Genomic DNA, 14,619 nt, shown 5'->3' on the forward strand with positions numbered 1-14,619 from the left:
ATGAGGCAGGGGAGCAGTGGCTCCGGAACAGATGTACAAAGAAATAGGCTGCTGATAAGGCAGGGGGGAACAGAAACTCTGAGGGTAGATGCGAATTAATATGGGTAACTTGAGAGTGAGTTTCAGGACGTTGAGACAGTAAGTAGACTGTATTGCTCTGAGATTGTTCGTGGGGGGCTATACGGCGCATAGGGCCGCATTGAAAAACGGTAGGTAGGGAGCGGGAGCTCCGGGGGCGGATGCGCCCAGACACAGGGAAAACATTACATTTGACAACTGCGATGTGCTTGAAAGAATTAAAATGTTACTGACAACCGACCCTGAACAGTTCCATATGCAGAGCAGTGACCTCCGGGAAAAAGTGGGGGAAGATCTGCCGCATGGGGACTGCCCAGCAGTACTGGAGACTGTGAGTGGAGATAGTTGGGGAAAAGAATTAGCACTTGAAGACCTGGTGGTCGAGGGGAGGTCGCTATGAGCTCTGATGCGCAGACACAGGAGACAGTGACAGGCAGACATAGACAGAGAGACCAACACCGTATGAGAGAGAGAGAGAGAGAGAGACTGGATGTGTGTGAGGACCTACAGAGAGAGAATGGAAGCTATTACATTTTGTTGTGTTTCTGGCTGAAAGTCATCTGTTCGTTAGTGCATGAATGTTTGAGTGTTTATCACCTAGAGCTTGAGTCACGAGATATGTGTATCTGTAAATATGTTGAGACCCTGGGCTTCGCTGTTTCTTGTTTACTTCACCAGGGACTCCTGACTCAGACACCACCTCTGGATTTCGCTGTGCACACTATTGAACCCGGTGAAGGGGTTTTGATCAAACATTGACAACAGTTAACTCTCGAACTTGTGTGGGACGGACGTTCCTAGTACTCCTCACCATTGAACGGCGGAGAAAAGCTGGCAAATGGCCAGTCACCTCTCCAGTTAAGAAAGGAGTCTGGACAGCCGAATCAACACGTGACCCACTGTAACTCAGACTGAACAGACTTTGATTAACTGACTATACTATGGCGACGTGAGTGCGGGGACTATTTCTTCAGAATTGTATGTTAATCTTGTTTTGTGCTTTGATATATTGTTTAAGTTCTTAGCACTAGTCAGAATTATGCTGCTATTCCTGTTACTTCTGAGTTTTGCTCATATATCTTTTTCAGATGTTGTGTTAATGATTTCTGTTTCGGAATTTCCACAAGTTATAAAAATTGATGCTTGCAGCCTAAGTAGAATGCCCAGATGTAGAGTTTCAAAGGGAATATCTTTCCTCCAAGATATTTCTTCACACCCTACCGAACCGCAAAAGCCACCGCCTAGCATCACTATCCATACAGCCCCCTTTAGCCCAGCCCTAAACTGTTTTGACAGAAAGTGTCATCCTATATATATCTCACCATTAAAAATGCTTCCTCTGAAAACTCATTTCCCCATAAAAATGGGTCCCAACTCCTTAGTAAAGATTTAAAGATAGAGATGACAGTGTATGGGAAGCGTTTTGTGGGCTGCTATTTTTGAATTGGCATCGGACGGGGACAGCCTTTGGGATTCCTTGATTCTAAACTGCAACCTTTAACCCCTTACACTGATCCAAAGTCACTGCAGATTATAGAGGTTAAAGACCTGAGACAGACTCTTGAAATAGAAACAGGATATGGATAAACAAATGCCTGGATTGAATGGGTTAAATATACTGTAAAAAGTCTGAACAAAAGCAATTGCTATGCATGTGCCTCCGGTAGGACAGTGTCTCAGGTAGTTCCCTTTCCGCTCGGGTGGGAGCGAAACAAACAGGGCATGGAATGCATGATAGCCCTATATCAAGATGACACTGCATGGAAAAATCCGAATTGTGCCTCTTTGTCTTTGATGTTCTCTTCCTTAAAAGGACATAAGAGGCAAGCTCCCCCTGTGTTTTCTGCCGCTGTTGGGAATCACACATCGTGTGTTTATAGACAGGGTGGATCTATTGATTTGGGGGAGCTGAGATTGTGTTCGGTGATTAAAAATGTTACTGAAGCAGTGGAAGGAAGAAATTACTCATCTTTAAACGTTCCCCGAGTGGATCTGTGGTGGTATTGTGGAGGAAAACTACTGAGACCCACCCTGCCCCCTGATTGGAAGGGGATATGTGCAATTGTACAATTGGCAATACCATTCACCTTGGCATTTGAAAGAGAACAGTTAGTTGGGAGAAAATGAAGAGATAAGAGATCACTGCTACCCACTTCTGTTGATGAAAGGATTTATCTTGATTCAATAGGGGTCCCTAGGGGGGGTGCCTGATGAGTTCAAAGCTCGTAACCAGACTTCAGCAGGCTTTGAATCATCCCTATTCTGGTGGGTTACTATTATTAAGAATGTGGATTGGATAAACTACATTTATTATAACCAAGCACGGTTTATTAACCATACTAGAGATGTAGTAAAGGGTTTGGCCGAATAACTGGATGCCACCAGTCGTATGGCTTGGGAAAATAGACTGGCCTTGGACATGCTCTTAGCTGAAAAGGGGGGCGTTTGTGTCATGATAGGGTCTCAATGTTGTACTTTTATTTCCAACAATACGGCCCCTGATGGCTCGGTGACCCGTGCCCTGGAAGGTCTCCAGGCACTGGCTGATGAGATAGCTGAGAATTCAGGTGTAAATACTAATTGGACTGGCTGGCTAGAGCAGTGGTTCGGTAAATGGAAGGAGGTGATGGTCTCAGTGGTGATTACACTTCTGTTGGTAATCGGGATTTTAGTTGCTTTGGGCTGTTGTATAATTCCATCTCTGCGTGGTCTAATTACCCGCCTTATTGAGACTGCATTGATGAAAAGTGACCCTAATTCAGTACTGGGCATTCACCTACAAGCAGATGCAAATGATACTGAAGCTGATTGGAATAGACAAGCTATTATCATGTTGCAAAAATTACAGACTGAATAAAAAGACAGGGAGAATTGATATGGTTAATGTAATTTCTGCAGTTTCACACACACACACACACATATTTCTTTATTCACACATATATACACACACACACACCCAATTCACGCGCATACACACACACACAGATGCACACTAGACCTACACACACATACAAAGACCCACACACATATACACACTAGACCCACACTACCTTCACACACACACACATATACATTCACACACCACACACATATGACACACACACACACCCAATTCACTCACTTACACACACACATTCTCTTGGTATGAGTGGGGTAATTTCTGTACTAAAACTGAGGCTTAATGAATAGAAGCTAAATTATGAAACTAATGATTGACTAGGCCATAATGAAGCATGAACTAGAAGTTACCTCTGTAAAGCCAGGAACATGGTAACCTTGGGCAAGAAACCAAGGAATGCTTCGATTAGACACAGAGGGCAAAATACAATGAAAGCTCTTTTCATGACATACACAAAAATCAATAAATGTTATAACTAGTAGAACATGAAGATACCAAATAGCAGAAATTGTAAAATAATATAACATTTTAATTAAAGAAATTGGCAGAGAAAAGCGTGAAATGCTTTAACCAATAGAATTGTCATTAATGATTTTTAATGTAAGAAAAATTCATAGCGTGAGATGTTTAAACCAATGAAATTATCACCACTGTATTTGAATGGAAAAATAATGTATAAGTATTAGTGCTGTAAAATCTCCCGTTGCGATTTCCGAAGTCTTTTTTGGAAACTCGCCCAATCTTCGAAGATTGAATAAACATCTGTTGCTCCGTTTGTGTGTGTCTCGCAGTATTTCGATTTGCCACGGGAGAAGTGATAGCCGGTGGGGATAAGGACTGATACCAGTCAACTTGGAGTTCGCCTTTTTGAACTTAACCTTGCGGACAGTCTCCCTTGATACAAGGGTTAAAGGACAGTCCGCGGTTGGCAGAGTTCGGAGGCAGGACCCGGTTGTTCTGAATCAGATCCCTAGAGTTAGAATAGTTAGCCAAGTGTCAGGAACTATTCTCCGGAGATTCAGAAAGCCTAGACAGAAATCACTTATAACACACTCAATTGATTTACCAGCCCCAACAGTTGCCCCTGTCACCCTCACATACCCCATCAATAATGTAAAAATTAATCATTGTTTTGAATTTTAATAAAACAACATTGAATTAAAAGGCATTGGTTGGAGCTATTTGTTCAGCGACTGTGATTGATGTCAGTCTCGTGCAGCCTAAATGTGTCACTGGAGGGAGTGCCCCTTCTATTAATTCGGGAATCGGTTTAACGTGTTATCCCATAGTATGGGCAGGAGTATCACCGACATCACTAACAAGGATCAGCAGCTCGAGACCCGAGGAAGGAGAGATCAGAATCTCAGAACATAAGACTGGAATGTTCCTATAGTGGATCAGAGTCTGAGAACTTAAGACTGGAATATTACAATAACAGACAGAAGTTTATCCTGTGGTCTTTACTATCTTTCTCAGCCTTGGATATAATTAGCCTCACGGATCGAAGATATCCTTTGGATTATTCAAGGTGGTTACTATTCCATCCTCGCTATAGTCGGTGTTCCTGGTAAGTCATTCCATCTGACCATTAAACCGAGTTGGACTAAATTGCTGTTCATATATAAATTTTAGAATTTAGAAGTCATCATTTTCAGATCCAGTCAAAAATGTTATTCCTTGCAAATTATAACTGGCAAATTAATATTCACAACTTACTCAACAATATGTGTGGACGAACCAGTCTGTTCGCAATCTCCATGATCTTTTTTCTCCATTCAGATTTGCATTTCTACATATACTCACCACTCACCAATCCTGCCCAAGACCACTATCAGTGTCCTTCTCAGACTCAGTGGAACTGTTGAATAATCCATGGCTTGTTTGTTACTTCGTTCACATGATTCTCTTTGGCTTAAAAAGCTCTGAGAACGTTCCTCTCACTCCATGCAACTCCCCATTTCCATTGAGAGAGAGAGGGCCAGTTTTGACTAAACTTTTCCCACATTAATACAGTGCATTTGGTGTGTGATCATGCATCGAACTTCATGTTCCCGACAGGAGCCACAATACTCTCATTCTAAAACAGGTAACAATTCCCACCAACTTCTGACCCCCACGGAAAACATGTGTCTGTCTTCCTGGAGATGGAAGATGCCTCCTTGACGCTTGGCACAAAACATTTGGCTTCCTTCCTCACTGCTGGCAAAACAGGTTAAAATATCAGTTGTTCCACAGGCAATGGAGCCACGAAGAACATTGTGAGCAGTCTATGAGTGCATTCTCTGCTTTACTCGCTCAAGTTGGAGCATCAATGATGCCCTCCATTTCCTATATAAGTGCATCGAGGTGTGAATGGTCTCCTCCTCGTTCCATAGCACAGGTTTAGGGGTCTGATTGGGCTCTGCCTATGACTGTTTAACAGACCAGAACCCTCCTCTTTTTATGGGACATTCAGGATTATTGAATGAGCTGTCCCTCTTCTTGTTCAGTCATTTTGATGGACTGAATGGCCTCCCCATATCCGGGTATAACCAGCTTGAGATGCTGAATGAGCTCCTCTTTCAACTGTGTAAATGTGCAGTGCTTGGCCGTTCTGTTACATGAATGTTACCGACATTTTAACAGCACAAACCTGAATGTTGTTTGGGTCTTGCTGAATATGGACACAGACTGGTTTAGGAGCTGAGGGGGGAAAAGCGTTCAGAATATTGTGTGATCTTCAGTGATCACCCTGCTTCTGTTCTTGTGATGGATGCGGGGCACCGGGGTGCGAGCAAGCAGTCGTTGATGAATGAGCTGAAGATGTTTGTGCTGAGGAAGTTAATCTCAGGATCTCCTGAAGAGATGTCTCGGGACTGAGAGGATTGCTGGTCACCGACTACAAACATCTTCCTTTGTGCTCTGAAAGACCCACTCCAGTGTGGAGGTTAGACCTGATTCCCATTAAGCTCAAATAAGTAGATGATCCTCAGTCAAATACTGCCTTGATATCAAGGCCATTCACTCTTCCCTGGGCCCCTGTGGTCACCTCCTTTTCATTTCAAGAGGTGATGGTGTACGTGTAGAGAGTGTTTTCCATTCACAGAGGGTAATCAAAGTCAGGAATTATCTGGCCTAGAGAGTTAGGGGAGCTACATCATCGAACGTATTTAAAGAGGAGGTCGATGGATTTTGACCTGTCAGATAGCTGAGGTGTGTGAAGAACTGGGCATTAAGTGGAGTTAATGCTAACAGTAGATCAGCCATGATCGTATACAATGGCTAGACCGCCCAAATTAACCATTCCTGTTCCTTATGCTTTCATTTTCTGTAATTTAAAAGTAAATGGTTGTAATTTTCCTGGACGTTCTGTTATTGAACATTGCAATCAGAGAGAGCAAATCATTTTGAGTCATCTCTGAGTGAGTTATGGGGCTTTATTCATAATGAATCTTGGTCTAGACCAAGACCAACAAATGAAACACAAGTTGCAGAGAGGAAACACTCTGTAAAGAGACCCGAGGCATCTTTCAAACCCAGCCTGGATTTCCAAATAACACTTTCCATTCTGTACTAATCTGTGTGCGACAATTGTGAGGGATTAAATGAGATAATGTGTTACTGTGGACCAGGTATTTGGAGCAAGTGGTCCCGATCTGCACCTTGCAGGAGCTGTGAGAGGCTGAAAGCAACATCGTAACTCGTGACTGTGGAGCAAGAGTGGGTCATCAGACACTTTGTCAATGCTCTTCCACGCACTATGATCTGATTAAGGTCTCAGCAGCACTTTTTCTGTCAGTTCACCATTTTCCTACGTTCATTTGTCTGTCAAATGTTTAACACAGACAATTTTGAACAAATGGAAATATCCAGTCATCACAAACTTGTGGGGAAGGAAATTCGCATCTTACCAACACTTTGAAAATCTCTTGTTCATGTTCTGACTCATGTATTTTCCCACTCCTCTATTGGTGAGAGCCAATTTTAAATGTAACCAGTTGAGTGCTGTGTCCAATTATATAGGTCTCAGACTGGGTAATTTTCTAGAAAAATCTGAGACACAGAAAGTTGAATTCTGAACAAATGGTGAAATGTTAGAGAGTCCAAAAAGTTGTTCTGCCTTTGAAGTTATTCTGCTCACACAAGTGTCTGTGAATGCGGGTGTATTCCCGAAACCGTTGGATTTGGCTGAATTCCCTTTGCTTCGACTTGTGCAGAGATTCCTATGAATCCTCATCAGGAATCCTCCACGAGTGGTAAATATGACTCGCGAATTTTCTGCGCTCACATCTTGTTTTCACACAGAACAAAGTAAGAGAGAGAGACCAATTGACTACTCCTTCTGAGCCAAGTAGTATTTTTCTCCGTCTCTCTGTGGAAATAAACAGTAATGTCAACTGAACACCAAACTGGACCATGCACACTCTCCATGTACATTCTCTGGAATGGATGACAATTGACTTCATGGTGTATGCAGCATCATTGCTGTTGTTGTGCACAGTGTCTTTTAGGAACAAAAGAAAAATAAGTGTCCTCTTTATAATTTGATGACATGTTTACATGTGTCTGCATAATTTTTAAAAATAACTTGATATCTTCATAATATTTGTGTTAATACCATGCATCTCATTCAAAAAATTATTATTTAGTTTTAGTTTCCTTAACAAGTGAAAATATTTAGCCAGTCAAAGCACTTCTCTGAAAGTTGTGGTTCAATAAGATTTCTCATCTAAGGTCTAAACAGATAATCCTTGATAACAAAAGGCCTTCATTTCAGGAATGAGTAAAGGGAAGCATCTTCGAACATCTTTGAAAGGAATTGTATCCTTTTGTTTAGTTTAGAGGATCAAAACTGCACCTAGTGTATGTGATGTGCTTTCAGCAATGCCATGTACAGAGACAGTGAAACATTTCTGATTAAACCCCATACCCGATGCCACAAACAGCATCATTCCACTAACCTTCCAAATCACTTCTGCATCTGCAGACAGACTTCATATGATTCATGTACCAAGAAGATGAAAAATATCTGCATCACAGAGTTCTGCAATCTCTCTCCATTTAAATTGTTTCCGACTGCAATAGATAACTCACAGTATATTGTTTCTGCTGAAGGTATGCTACTAAACTTTCCTGTCTACATCATAATGCAGATTCACTATCTCTATTTGAAGATATATTGAATGATCATTTTGGTGTACAAGGTAGTTCAGCTTTGATCCATTCAGTCCCTTCATCCAGATATTTGACATAGATTGTTGATCATTACTGACCCCACAGTGATCTCTGAGTCAAAACTAGTTACAAGTTTGTTTTAAAAAATCATATATCTCTACTGTATATTTCCTGTTAATGACAGCATCCCTGTTCCTGTGCAGCAGTTCAGGCGGGTTAAATGACCTCCTCCTGGGCTGTGTAATGTACTCAACGAGCTGAATTACTTCGTTCTATATTCCTGCATAATTTCTGAGAGGGGCAGAATGGTCTCCTCCCGTCTCATTATACCGATCCAATCTGGCTGAATGGGATGGTCCTCTACCCTGTAATCGCATTGAGGGAACAATTCATGGTGCAGGGGCAGCAGTATATCTCTGTAACTGGATCGAAGGTGGTTTGATGGAACAACACAAAGTGTAGGGGCAGCAATATACCTCTGTAACAGACTCGAGGGCTAGATTGAGGGAACAACACATGGGTTAGGGACAGCAGTATATCTCTGTAACGGCTGGGAGCGTGGATTGAGGGAACAACACATGGGATTGGGGCAACAGGTGGTCATTTGGCGACACCACTCAGAATGCTCATGGCTGATCCGCGTGTGTCTCTGGTCTGTTCCCAATAAACATTGACTCTCCTGTCCGGCAAAGATCAGTCAAGCTCAGCCTTGACTATCTTCAATAACCGAGTCTTCACTGCTCCCTGAGGATGGGGACACCACAGACAGCACAACAGTAAAGGGAAAGGGACATCCTTCTTTCATTGTGGGACCCATATTTTAAAAACTGTGTTAACCTCATGTCAAATCACTGCCCCTTTCCGGATATAGTGGTACAATAACCAGGAATAGACATTAACCATTGTGCCCTCCAATCTTTTCCCACATTACCACTGAGTCTTTCCAATCAAATATGCTGCTGCTGCTGTCTCAGGAAGAGAATACCTGAGAGCATAACACCAAACGAGCATTAAAAAAGGAGCAGAATTAGACCCTTTGTCCTATCGAGTCTGATATGCCATTCAGTCATTTCTAATATGTTCCTCAACATCATTCTCCTAACTTCTCCCGAGCATCCTTGATCTCCTTATAAATCAAAACTTATTTATTTGCGTCTTAATGGCACTCGTGTCTGTGTGTTTATGTGTGTGTGTGTGTCCATGTGCTTGTTATCAGTGTTTTTGTGTGACTATGTCTGTCTGTCTTTGTATCAGCCTATGTAATTCTATCTGTGTTTGTGTCTATTTGTGTGTGACTGTATATGTCTTTCTGTGCTTCTCCGTGTGTGCATGCTTATCTCCTTGCATGCATTTTGCATGTTAATATATTGGGGCATTTACCAACACATCTGTGTATTTCACTGCCTGGGTCTCTGTGCATCTGTTCTTCTGCGAGTGAGAGAGATGAAGTTGGAACTGACAGTAGGTTTGAACTGATAATTGCTCTTTACTGAACACTGCTCCTTATTTGGTTCGTGGGACGTGGATGTTTCAGAATCTCCAAACATGAGATTCTGGTCCGCTTCGGTTCTCTCCAGGACCCTCCTCACATGTCAGAGTAGGGGGATGAGGGAACGGATATCTGGCACTCCATCACCCGACTTGGCCCTTTCTGTCCTATTCCAGGCTGTTTCTCCTGGAATAGGAGAAAGGGAGGGAATGAGTGAGGGTGGGAGTGGATGAACCTGCTGTTAGTGCTGAGGTAGGTAAGGTGTGACATTGTGAGGTGGCCAGAGGAAGTCTGTCCACAGTGTTGTATCCATGTAGTGTTATTAGTGTGCGGGGCTATTGCATCAGGGACAGAAAATGTGGGGGAGGGAAGGTGCTGAATTCAACAACGGGAGTGGTCGTGCTTGAGCCTTTTTTTGGAGATAGAGCGTGAGCTTTTGTCGAGGGTAGGTGCTATAATAGCCATACAGTAAGTGTGAGGGAGCAGTGAGAATATACGGTGACACTGATCCTGACAGAGTGGGGTGGATATTGATGCTTGTCCTGTATTGCTGGACATTTCTTCAGGCCATCTTAGCATCGAGATGAGCCTCCCCTAATGTCTTATCCAAGTCTATCACTCAAAACGACACAGGCTCTGTCCCTCAGATTCCACAGAATCAGTTTGGGTGGGTCTTACAAATAGCAAGGAGAAACAAACTTGTTGTGTTATATATCTAAACCAAAACTGTTGCACAAACGTTTTGCATCATATGCTCTGGAAATTATATATGCAACAATATGCAAAGGGAAGCTACGACATACTGATATTATCGCTGGGCTCTTAATCCAGAGACCCAGGTAATGTTCTGGGGACACGGATTCAAATCCTACCATAACAGATTGTGGAATTTGAATTCATTAAGTATCTGGAATCGAGGGTTTATGATGACCAGGGATCCATTGTTGATTGTTGGAAAAACTCATCTGGTTCACTGATGTCATTCAGGGAAAGAAACGACTATTCTTACCTGGTCTGGCCTGCATGTCACTCCAGACCCAAGGCAACGCTGTTGACACTTAACTGCTGTCTGGCATGGCCAGTAAATGCTGATTATCCAGCGAAGCCCCCATCCTGTGAATGAGTAACAAATACTCGTGGGTTCTGCAGTAATAATGGATGGTGTCAAATTGCATCGAAACTGAGTTAAGTAAGTGACTGTTAACGTTGTGCAAAATAAGTTCCATAAGTGTATATCAGGTAGGTTGAAGAGTATGTTGTGAACCAAACTAGAGAGCAGATTATTTCGTATTTGGTGTTGTGTAGTGGGAAGTACTAATTACTAACCTTGCTCCGAAGCAGCTTTGGAGGAATAGTGACATTAATATGTTGTATTTTACACGGCGTCTGCATACAATATGGAATGTTTGAACATTCTGGTCAAACATCATGGAAGCCCTGAGGCTAGAGTGTCAAGTTCGCTTCAGTGAATTGGGGAAGTACAATATAACATTCAGTAGGAGAACACTGGTTGTTAGACTCATCGGGTTTTACAGCATGGAGACAGGCCATTCGCCCCAAACTGGGCCATGCTGAACAAAATGTCCATTCACGCCATCCCCATTTCCCTGCCATTTTCCTGTATCCTTCTAATCCTTTCCTATCCGTGTATTTGTCCAAATGTATTTTAAATTTTGTGAATGTACCCGCCTCAACCACTTCTGCTGGTAGCTCATCCCATATGCATACCACCCTGTGTGTAAAAGAAATTGCCCCTCAGGTTCCCTTTTACTCTTTCCCTCTGACCTTAACTTGATGCCCTCTAGACCGTGATTGCCCAATCCTGGGAAAAAAAGACTGAATGCAGCGACTCTCTTCATGCCTCCCATGATCTTATACACTACTATCAGATCCTCCTCAGCCTCATACATTCTAAAGTACAAACTCCTAGCTTGTTCAACCTCTCACTATAACTCAGATCATTGGGTCTTGGCAAAATCCTTGTAAATTTCTTCTGCTCTCTTTCCAGTTAAATAAAGTCCTTCCTCGAGCAAAGTGAACAAAACTGAACATGACGCTACAAGTAACGAGTCGCCAACATCTTGTATAACTGCTACATAACTCGCTAATTTCGATACTCAATGCTCTAAATGATGGAGGACAGTGTGCCAAATGCATTTTTCACTGTCTTGTCGACCTGGGACTCCACTTACAGAGAACCGTGCACCTGAATTCCAAGGTCCCTCTGCTCCACTGCACCCCTTTAAGGCCCTGCCATTCACCATGAAACCCCTACCTTGATTTGACTTGCTAAAATGCAAGAACTTACACTTATCTGTATTACACTCCAATTGCCATTTCTTGGCACACTTCCCCACCTGATCAAGGTATTGCTATAATTTCTGAAATTTCTGACGACCTTCCTCACTGTCCACGATACCACCTATTTTAGTGTCACCTTGAAACTTCTAAATCATGGCTGTATATTCTCATCTAAATCATAAATATGTGTAATATATGAATACACACACATATATATGCTTAAAACAAACAGTAATGGTCCCAGCACCGACCCTTCAGGCATTCCACACATCACAGGCCTCCAGTCCGACAAGCATCCTTCCACGATTACCCTCTTCTTCCTATCATCAAGCCAATTTTGGACCTAATTTTCTAGCTCCCCCTCAATTCCATCTGATCTAATCTTCCAGAGCAGCGTACCATATGGAATCTTATTGAATGCTTAACTGAAATACATTTAGACTATATACACAACCCTGCCCTTGTCAAAGTTGCTGGTCACTTCATCAAAGCAGTCTAACAAATTTGTGAGCCATGATCCCCAATTCACAAAGCCCAGTCTTTTCAAATGCATGTATATCTTCTCTCTCAGAATCTTCTCAAGTAACTTGCCTGCTACAGATTTTAGATTTACTGGTCTATAGTTCCCCATTTTTTTCTTTGTAGCCCTTTTTGAGTAAGGGCATAGCACTCACTACCCTCCAGGACCTCACCCATTGGCTACCGATGATGCAATATTATCAACCAGGGCCCCCGCTATTTCTTTCCTGTCCTCCTGCAGTGTTCCTGAATATATCTGGTCAGAACAAGGAGATTTATAGAAATACTACAAAGTCTGAAAAATAAGTCTATTTATTTCAGGTAAAACACCCATGAGTGAGAAAGTTAGTTAACAAAGATTAGCATAATAAATTAAACATTATATTAATCACAGGAAGTGACTTCAGAAGAATTCCAGACATTGTGGAATCCTGAGAATTCTCAGAAATTTACGATCCAGAAAAGGAGGGCCATGAAACTGGTAAGGAAATCAAAAAGCGACCATGCATGCAAACAAGCAGGAACACAAAGACTGCATAAATCTATGATCTATATTTCAAAGGAAAAATTAAAACATAGTCAAATTTGGAAATCTGCAATCAGGAGAGATGAGTTTACTATGGATAATTGGGAAATGGCCAAGCAAATAGCCAGTTACTTTTGCATCTGTCTTCATGGAGGAAGATCCAGAAAATCACCCAGAAATACGAAGTGATCATATAGGGCTTGTGGCTCGAAAGACATAAAGTCAATTTATATCAGTAACAAGGCTTTACTTGAACATGCAGCTGGATTGAGCATTGCTAACCTTGACAAACCAGATGCACTTCATACCAAAATCTTCAGAAATAAACTGCTAATATAAGTATTCATTGCACTATCGATGACTGTGTTCTATTTTCCAGTGCATTCTGCATAGTCTGGAAGCCATTGTAGCACAATGGACATTAGTAAATTGATCCAAGCATTATAGATGAGCAATAGGGATTTTAGCATCTCCAAAGGGAAGAAGAGATAGTGTGGAGAACTGCAGACCAATTAACATGACATTTGTGGGAAACTGTAGGAATCTATTATATAGGATGTGATATTCGTTATTTAGAAATTAACAGCAACATTGGAGAGAATCAGTATGAATTTCTGAAAGGGAAATCATACTTGACAAGCTTTGGAATTGTTTGAAGTTGATTCTTACAGCATAGATAATGGGGAACCAGTAGAATTGACATATTTTAGATTATCAGAAGGCTTTCTATAAGAACTCATACAATGAGTTCGTAAATGCAATGAATCTGAAGCATTTTAGGAGGAATATATGCATGTCGTATGTTAAAGTTTGGATTGTCTTGCTTTAAGAGTCAGAATACAGATGTAAAGACATGTTGAAGCAGTTTAACAGCGTGTTGGTGAGTACTGTACCTGGAATATTGAGTAAAGTTTTGGTGACCAAATCTGAGAAATAATATACTGACAACAGAGGAATTTCAATGGACATTCTCCAGGTTAATCCCTAAATTGGCGAGATTACGTGATGAGGAAACTCGGCCTGTGTTCTCCAGAGTTTCAAAGAATGAGAAGGGTCACTATGAAATATATAAAATTCACAAAATATGTGACTAGTTGGAAATTAACAGGAGGTTTCTCCGTCTGTCTAATCCACATTCAAGTGAATTAATGGCAGGATAAAGGACGACCATTTAAGGCTGCAATAAGGAGGAAATTCTGCAAGTGTAGGGGACGAACTAACACAGGGGCATGGATATCTGCTGGCAGGGCAAGTTAGAGAGAATTTAAAGCTATTCTACAAGTGTGTCCATCAGAAACAGAATAACCAGGGAACAGGTCGGAAACATTAGTGACTTGCCAAGTTGCATCCAAATGTACTTTAGTTGTAGGAGACAGAAGGTGGTGGTAGACGGCTGCTTGTGTGACTGGAGGCCAGTGTCCAATGGTATACCACAGGGATCAGTGCTGTGTCCCTTATTGTTTGTGATTCGGAGGTGCTGGGGTTTGACTAGTTGGACAATGCTAAAAATCGCATAACACCAGATTATAGTCCAGCAGGTTTATTCGGCGGCACCAGGTTTCGCAGTGCTGCTTCTTCATCAAAGTGCACAATCACCTGATGAAGAAGTAGCGCTTCGAAAACTAGTGCCTCCGAACAAACCTATTGGACTCT

This window comes from Hemiscyllium ocellatum, chromosome 47 (genome assembly GCF_020745735.1).
Source record: "Hemiscyllium ocellatum isolate sHemOce1 chromosome 47, sHemOce1.pat.X.cur, whole genome shotgun sequence".
NCBI classification, from domain to species: Eukaryota; Metazoa; Chordata; class Chondrichthyes; order Orectolobiformes; family Hemiscylliidae; genus Hemiscyllium; species Hemiscyllium ocellatum.